We start from the raw sequence: 7039 nt of genomic DNA, 5'->3' as shown, positions 1-7039 counted from the left end.
ATTGCGTGGGCTACTTGCATCACAGCAGCCCCCACAGTAGATTTGCCCACTCCAAATTGATTCCCAACTGACCGGTAGCTGTCTGGCATTGCAAGCTTCCACAGGGCTATCGCCACTCACTTCTCAACTGTGAGGGCTGCTCTCATCTTGGTATTCATGCGCCTCAGGGCAGGGGAAAGCAAGTCACAAAGTTCCTTGAAAGTGCCCTTACGCATGTGAAAGTTTCACAGCCACTGGGAATCGTCCCAGACCTGCAACACTATGCGGTCCCACCAGTCTGTGCTTGTTTCCCGAGCCCAGAATCGGCGTTCCACAGCATGAACCTGCCCCATTAGCACCATGATGCATGCATTGGCAGGGCCCATGCTTTCAGAGAAATCTGTGTCCATGTCCTGATCACTCACGGGACCGCGCTGACGTCGCCTCCTCGCCCGGTATCGCTTTGCCAGGTTCTGGTGCTGCATATACTGCTGGATAATGCGTGTGGTGTTTAATGTGCTCCTAATTGCCAAAGTGAGCTGAGCGGCCTCCATGCTTGCCTTGGTATGGCGTCCGCACAGAAAAAAGGCGCGGAACGATTGTCTGCCGTTGCTCTGACGGAGGGAGGGGCGACTGACGACACGGCTTACAGGGTTGGCTTCAGGGAGCTAAAATCAACAAAGGGGGTGCCTGTACATCAAGGAGTATTTCAGGCAGGACTTCACGGAGGGTTCCAATAAGAAATGGTGCACCTAAGTTACCGTTCTTATTGGAACAAGGAGGTTAGCCTGGCCTCTGATTGATACATGGCTAGATTTACCTCGCTGCACCTTCTCTGTGAGTGACTGCAGTGTGACCTAGAGGAATGAGTCCCCTAGACAGGGGAGGAGGCAAATGAGTACAAAACAAATCTGGTCTATTTCTTGTTTTGACCCACTCCATCTATCTTTTACATCTTTGGCTGGCAGCAGACGGTGCAGAAGGACTGCATGCCATCCACATCTCATGGCTGCTCGGCAGAAGATGGTACAGTACGACTGCTAGCCATCCTCATCTCTTGCCTGCCTGGCAGAAGATGGTACAGTACGACTGCTAGCAGTCCGTATCGCCTGCCCGCTCACCATAAGATGGTTCAATAGGACTGACTGCAGGACTAAAGAGAATGACCTGGTCAAGTCTATCCAAATTTAGTCCCTGCGCCCATGTCTGCCCAGGCGCTCCCGGCCCACGTGGCCAGGAGCACCTTGGACACGACGAGGATGGCTACCAGTCGAATTGCACCGTCTGCTGCCAGAAGGCAATGGGTTGCCGCTACTGTGCAGCAAAGCCGTACCACGTCTGCCAGCACCCAGGAGACATAGGGTGACGGTTACCTGAGCGGGCTCCATGCTTGCCGTGGTATGGCGTCTGCACAGGTAACTCAGGAAAAAAGGCGCGAAATGATTGTCTGCCCTTGCTTTCACGGAGGGAGGGAGGGAACGGGGGCCTGACGATACGTACCCAGAACCACCCGCGACAATGTTTTAGCCCCATCAGAGTGCTCCATTGTGACTGCTCTGGACAGCACTCTCAGATGCCCGATTGTTTGCCGTTGCTCTGACGCCGGGAGGGGCGACTGAGGACACGGCTTACAGAGTTGGCTTCAGGGAGCTAAAATCAACAAAGGGGGTGGCTTTACATCAAGGAGTATTTCAGGCAGGACTTCACGGAGGGTTCCAATAAGAAATGGTGCACCTAAGTTATTGTCCTTATTGGAACAAGAAGGTTAGCCTGGCCTCTGATTGATACATGGCTAGATTTACCTCGCTGCACCTTCTCTGTGAGTGACTGCAGTGTGATCTAGAAGAATGAGTCCCCTAGACAGGGGAGGGGGGGAAGCAAATGAGTACAAAACAAATCTGGTCTATTTCTTGTTTTGATACACTCCATCTATCTTTTACATCTTTGGCTGGCAGCAGACGGTGCAGAAGGACTGCATGCCATCCACATCTCATGGCTGCTCGGCAGAAAATGGTACAGTACGACTGCTAGCAGTCCGTATCGCCTGCCCGCTCACCATAAGACGGTTCAATAGGACTGACTGCAGGACTAAAGAGAATGACCTGGTCAAGTCACTCCAAATTTAGTCCCTGCGCCCATGTCTGCCCAGGCGCTCCCGGCCGACGTGGCCAGGAGCACCTCGGACACGACGAGGACGACTACCAGTCGTACTGTACCGTCTGCTGCCACAAGGCAAGGGGTTGCTGCTACTGTGTAGCAATGCCGTACCGCGTCTGCCAGCACCCAGGAGACATAGGGTGACGGTTACCTGAGCGGGCTCCATGCTTGCCGTGGTATGGTGTCTGCACAGGTAACTCAGGAAAAAAGGCGCGAAATGATTGTCTGCCCTTGCTTTCACGGAGGGAGGGAGGGAACGGGAGCCTGACGATATGTACCCAGAACCACCCGCGACAATGTTTTAGCCCCATCAGGCATTGGGATCTCAACCCAGAATTCCAATGGGCAGCGGAGACTGCGGGAACTGTGGGATAGCCACCCACAGTGCAACGCTCCGGAAGTCGACTCTAGCCTCGGTACTGTGGAAGCGCTCCGCCGAGTTAATGCACTTAGAGCATTTTCTGTGGGGACACACACACTCGAATATATAAAACCGATTTCTAAAAAAACGACTTCTATAAATTCGACCTTATTCCGTAGTGTAGACATACCCTTAGTATAGCGAAATCCAAATCTAGTCCAAATCTTGTGATCCCTGCCAAATGGGAAAGGAACGCTTTTTAGCAACTGCCACAGTAGAAAGAAAAGGAGTACTTGTAGCACCTTAGAGACTAACCAATTTATGCAAGGTAGCCTGTTTCCTCTTGTTTTTTCCTCCCCCCCCCCCCCCCCCAGATGTTCTGGTTTAACTTGGATTTAAACTTGGAGAGTGGTCAGTTTAGATGAGCTATTACCAGCAGGAGAGTGAGTTTGTGTGTGTATGGGGGTGGGGGGGGGATGTGAGAAAACCTGGATTTATGCAGGAAATAGCCCGACTTGATTATGTAAAGAGTTGTCACTTTGGATGGGCTAGCACCAGCAGGAGAGTGAATTTGTGTGGGGGGGGGTGGAGGGTGAGAAAACCTGGATTTGTGCTGGAAATGGCCCACCTGATGATCACTTTAGATAACCTATTACCAGCAGGACAGTGGGGTGGGAGGAGGTATTGTTTCATGATCTCTGTGTGTATATAAAGTCTGCTGCAGTTTCCACGGTATACATCCGATGAAGTGAGCTGTAGCTCACGAAAGCTCATGCTCAAATAAATTGGTTAGTCTCTAAGGTGCCACAAGTACTCCTTTTCTTTTTGCGAATACAGACTAACACGGCTGTTACTCTGAAACCTGCCACAGCAGGAATTACAAAACTGTTATTCCTCACGGCAGGATGTGGTTCCAGAAAGGAAGAGCTTGAATTCCTTTTCTCTAGGGGAGGAAAAATAGCCTTACTAGCAAATCAGGCCCATAAAAGACTCTGTGCAAGATGCCTTAGGGACCAAGATAACATTAGCACCCGAAGAAGCTGGCATTAGCCTAGCCTCCAGCTGCCCACCTGCAGAATTTCATGCTCAGGCCCCCTCTTATCGCCCAGCTAATCATTGCCACCGCTGAGCTCTGGGGATTGAGCAGCTAGTCTACACTGGCAACTAAAAACCCACCTCCGCGGGGGGCCTAGCTCCCAGCACCGGGGCGCTGTTTACTATGGCGCATTACAGCGTAGAAACTTGCAGCGCTCCCCGGCGTGTTTTTTCGCAGCGCTGTAAATTGTCCGCGTAGACGAGCCCCACCCATCCGCAGCCGGCTGGCGCCCTTCCACACCGCGGAGACGAAGGCGACGAGAAAAGGGTGGGTGCCTGCCTTGCCGGGAGCCGCCCCTCGTCAGCAGACCTCCCTGCTTTCCCTTCAGCTCGGCCGGGAGCGGAGGCTATTGGGCTGCTGCGTAACCCCCTGGAAGAGCGCTCGGCGGGCCCGTGCTGACAGCCGGTGAGCAGGGGAAGGCGGGCGGGGGGCCGCTTGCCCGCGGGGCGTCTGCTGCGGGGGACAGAGGACGTGGCTTGCTGTCAGGCGAGGGCTCTTGAATTATAACCTCTTGGGGCAGAGGCCGCCTTTCCCTCCCGGGCCGCGCGGTGCCCAGCGACCCTCCGCCTGCGTAAGCACTGCGGTGGCAGACACGTAGGGGAAGGAGGGAAAAGCGTGCAGTACGCTGGTCACAGCCGCCTCTTTCCCGCCCGCAGGGTACGCGCCTTCGCGGGATCTCCGGGCGCTTCTGCAACAGGCGTGGGTCAGTGTTCAGGGTCTGACCGGCGAGAAGGGAAACCGCGGGGCCTAGGCTGCAGAACTTATTTCCACCCCCCGGAAAGGCTGCCTCAAGGGCTGGCTCCTTTAACGGCAGGAATCACGCAGTGCCCGAGGCAGGCAAACTTTCCAGCTCTTCCTTTGTGTCTGGCAATCACATGCAACCCTCCTGGATGGCGAGAGGGACGGGGTTGTGATGATTCTTAAATAGGAATTCTGTGGTGAGCCATGACTTGGCACCCAGGACGGTAGCCTCTCTTGTTGTTTTATAATATATTTGCTAAAAGAAAAGGAGTACTTGTGGCACCTTAGAGACTAACCAATTTATTTGAGCATAAGCTTTCGTGAGCTGCAGCTCACTTCATCGGACGCATACTGTGGAAAGTACAGAAGATCTTTTTATACACAAACACACCCATTTTTTCATGGTTTGTGTGTATAAAAAGATCTTCTGTACTTTCCACAGTATGCGTCCGATGAAGTGAGCTGTAGCTCACGAAAGCTTATGCTCAAATAAATTGGTTAGTCTCTAAGGTGCCACAAGTACTCCTTTTCTTTTTGCGGATACAGACTAACATGGCTGTTACTCTGAAATATATTTGCTGTACTTGGCCGCTATAAGATTTATAACACTGCCCCCCCCCCCCCCCCCCAGTTCTGCCCCAACAGTAATGATGTATTAGCAGCCTCAGGCATTGTGCCTAGGCCTCCTAGTTAAGTAGTGGGCACAAAGCAGCTGAAAGAGGGAGGGCTGCAAACAGTATTCTGTTTTCCCCTCTAGTGTGTTGCAGCACAGCGGAAGAACAAGAAATGTTAAGTCAGCTCTAAAAGCCTGTGCTAGGTGGCTTGAGAGCGGAAAGCTAGCAGAACACGTAAATGCATGTCAGGTGATCAAAGTGCAGCGACGATAAGTAGGTGACGGTACCAGTCAGATTTGTACAGGGCAAGATTCTTCCACACTTAGAATGCTCTGGAGTTTCTTGCTCTCAGGATAGTCCCATTAAAATTAATCACAGTCGCTTGAGCAGATAATTATGGAATCAAGCCCACAGAGCTGTATACCAGCTCATCCTGCCCACCATGTATAGAGTTTGAAGACATGTAGGGCATGTCAAGTGATTTTAGGCTTATTTTTATTTCGCCATATCCTAAACCAATATAAAGTCCAGGAAACTTCAGAAGATATGTGTTTGAAAAGAGGGAGTTGTGTGAAGAGAGAGCCAGTTCATACTGATAGTTGTGTCGAATTGGCCAAAGAACATTAAACCAGGGCAGCTGTGAATGCCATTCAAATCTGAGGCTTCTGAAAGCCAGGAATCTTTTGCTGTTGACTGTCAATTGCTTAAATATGTCTGACTTTCCCATTGCATATGCCTGGATGTATTGAGTCCTTGTGTGACTCTCTTGATTCAGGGGAATTCACCAGGGATGAATTTAGACGGTTGGTTTGTTTTTTACTGAACCAACCCTTCAGAGACTTATGAAATGACACTGGCAGAATTGTTCAATTCATATTTCTGTTTTGTATTTGGGCTAATGCTGAATGATGTATCTAGCTGCAACAAAGAAGGATATTAAACAGCATCTTAACTAAAGTTAGTTGATGCTAAAATTAGCAGCTCCCAACAACTTGCATTCAAAAGTTTTAATGGAGTTGATTCCAGACCACAGGCATTAATTTTTAATAGATCTTGGTAAAATTTCACAGGACTGGAAGAAGGCCAGTGTTGTGCCAATATTTTGTTTTCCATTTAAAAAATAACTCAAGCTAATTACAGGCTGGTAAGTCTTATATTGAGCCCAGGTAAAATAATAGAAGGGCTTATATTGAACTGTGCCAATAAGGAATTAGAGGTTTCAGAGTAACAGCCGTGTTAGTCTGTATTCGCAAAAAGAAAAGGAGTACTTGTGGCACCTTGGATTTTTTTTATAACACTTTTTCCTTTAAGAAAAAGAAAAGGGGGACTTGTGGCACCTTGGAGACTAACCAATTTATTTGAGCATAAGCTTTCGTGAGCTACAGCTCACTTCATCAAATAAATTGGTTAGTCTCTAAGGTGCCACAAGTACTCCTTTTCTTTTTAATAAGGAATTAGAGGCCAAAAATATAAGTAATGCCAATCAGCATGGTTTCATGGAAAATGTCTTGTGAAAGAATCACATTTTTTGACAAGATTGAATGTGGTTGATAAAGGTAACTGTGGTTTTTTGCTTGGATTTCTGTAAGGCATTTGACTTGTGTGACACCGATTTATAAAAAATAACATTATACAAAATTAACAGCCTTTTTTTTTTTTTAAAAAAGATCCATTTAAATTGAGCTAACTGATAGCAGACACACAATGTTAGTGGGTGGAAAGTAACAACAGTTGGTCTCGGAGAGCCTGCCATTTGGATCACTCAGTAAACTGGGCACAATCGAACATGTTTGAAGTATTGCCAAGTGAGACGTCATATGTGTAGGGATAAAGAATGTAGGCCATACTTAAAAGATGGGGGACTATCCCACAAAGCCGTGATTCTGTGAAAAGAACTCAGGAATCATTGTAGATGACTAAGTGACTGTGAGGTCCCAATGTGATACAGTGGGCGGAAGGGTTAACCAAGTTCTCTCTTTACACATCCAAGGATTATCAAGCAAGAATAGGGACATAGCATCTCTATATAGGACATGGGTGAGACCATTACTGGGTGACTGCATCTAGTTCTGCTCTCCACACTTCAAGAAG

Source organism: Caretta caretta, chromosome 6 (assembly GCF_965140235.1).
Source record: "Caretta caretta isolate rCarCar2 chromosome 6, rCarCar1.hap1, whole genome shotgun sequence".
In the NCBI taxonomy this organism is placed as follows: Eukaryota; Metazoa; Chordata; order Testudines; family Cheloniidae; genus Caretta; species Caretta caretta.
The sequence above is the reverse complement of the archived record's forward strand: the minus strand, read 5'-3'. Positions refer to the sequence as shown.